Genomic DNA, 1,362 nt, shown 5'->3' on the forward strand with positions numbered 1-1,362 from the left:
TGGACGTCTACGTTTGCTGCCCAAGTTACGCAAATGAACTGGAAATCCGTTGTTGCGCGGTTGTTCGCGCTGGAGGTGAATCGTTGATATCGACGATCGGTACAGGTATTAACCGGTTGCTTCAGCGACACCCGTCATACCCACGAACGTGAGTGGGCATGTGGGTATGAAGCGATACGCGGCGGTGGCTGGGTGGGACCGTCCCCGGCCGGTGAGGGGGGGGCGCCCGGCGTGCTGGCCGCGCGCTGCGTGGGCGCACGCGCGGCAGCCGGCTGGTGGGGGCGCCCAGTGGCAGGCGCGCCGGCTGACGGACGCGGCAGGCGGCGCATCTGCGTGCCGGCGCACCCAGCGCGCGGCGCCGTGCGGCCAAAGTGGGTCCTCCCGGGCCCGGTGCGAAGCGCGGTGGACATCTGCAGTGTGCTGGTCCGATTGAGGACTGTGTGCGTTGAGGATGCGCCGCCGCCCGGCACTCGGCGCCGCGACGCCGTCTGCTGCTCGGTCGCCCCCGCGGTTCTCGCAGGTGGTTTGTATCGCAGCTGTGCGGATGTGTTGGCGCGTGCGCTGTGCTGGGAGAGTTCGCTTTGGCACCCAAGTGGGGCTCTGCCCCTCTGTGGCGCTGGCGTTGGAGCTGCCCGGTCACTGTTTGTGGCCGCGTGTTGTCTCCCGCCGGCAACACCACGACAGCACGCTCCCGGGCCTCTGTCGGCAGCGGCAAGCTCAGTTGGGAGCACGGGTGGTCGCACTGAAAGCGTCTACTCGCCTATCTCCGGGCGATTGCGCCTCTCTCGAACCCGACCAAGTACTTAGGACGGCGCTGCGCGCCGCCGGGACCTGAGAGGGTTTCGAGGTGTATCGTGCAGGGGAGCCCAGCCTCCTCCTGTTTGCAGAATAATTGAGCGGACGCTTGCGTGTTCGCGCGGGCCTCCGGGACACACTCCCGGGCGGCCGGCTGCTCAGCTCTAGTTGACGCAGCTCCCTGGTTGATCCTGCCAGTAGTCATATGCTTGTCTCAAAGATTAAGCCATGCATGTCTCAGTACAAGCCGCATTAAGGTGAAACCGCGAATGGCTCATTAAATCAGTTATGGTTCCTTAGATCGTACCCACGTTACTTGGATAACTGTGGTAATTCTAGAGCTAATACATGCAAACAGAGTCCCGACCAGAGATGGAAGGGACGCTTTTATTAGATCAAAACCAATCGGTCGGCTCGTCCGGTCCGTTTGCCTTGGTGACTCTGAATAACTTTGGGCTGATCGCACGGTCTTCGTACCGGCGACGCATCTTTCAAATGTCTGCCTTATCAACTGTCGATGGTAGGTTCTGCGCCTACCATGGTTGTAACGGGTAACGGGGAATCAGG

General features: G+C 62.0%; 1 non-coding gene across 1 annotated transcript in view; it reads left to right on the top strand.

The window, feature by feature from the left end:
- Positions 1-973: 973 nt before the first annotated feature.
- LOC126230359 (small subunit ribosomal RNA) overlaps positions 974-1,362 on the top strand; it is a 1,909-nt gene continuing 1,520 nt past the window's right edge. Inside the window, exon 1 of the ribosomal RNA XR_007544270.1 lies at positions 974-1,362. This exon is cut by the window's right edge and continues 1,520 nt beyond it. This is a non-coding gene — a ribosomal RNA (small subunit ribosomal RNA).

This window comes from Schistocerca nitens, unplaced genomic scaffold (genome assembly GCF_023898315.1).
Source record: "Schistocerca nitens isolate TAMUIC-IGC-003100 unplaced genomic scaffold, iqSchNite1.1 HiC_scaffold_381, whole genome shotgun sequence".
Classification (NCBI taxonomy): Eukaryota; Metazoa; Arthropoda; class Insecta; order Orthoptera; family Acrididae; genus Schistocerca; species Schistocerca nitens.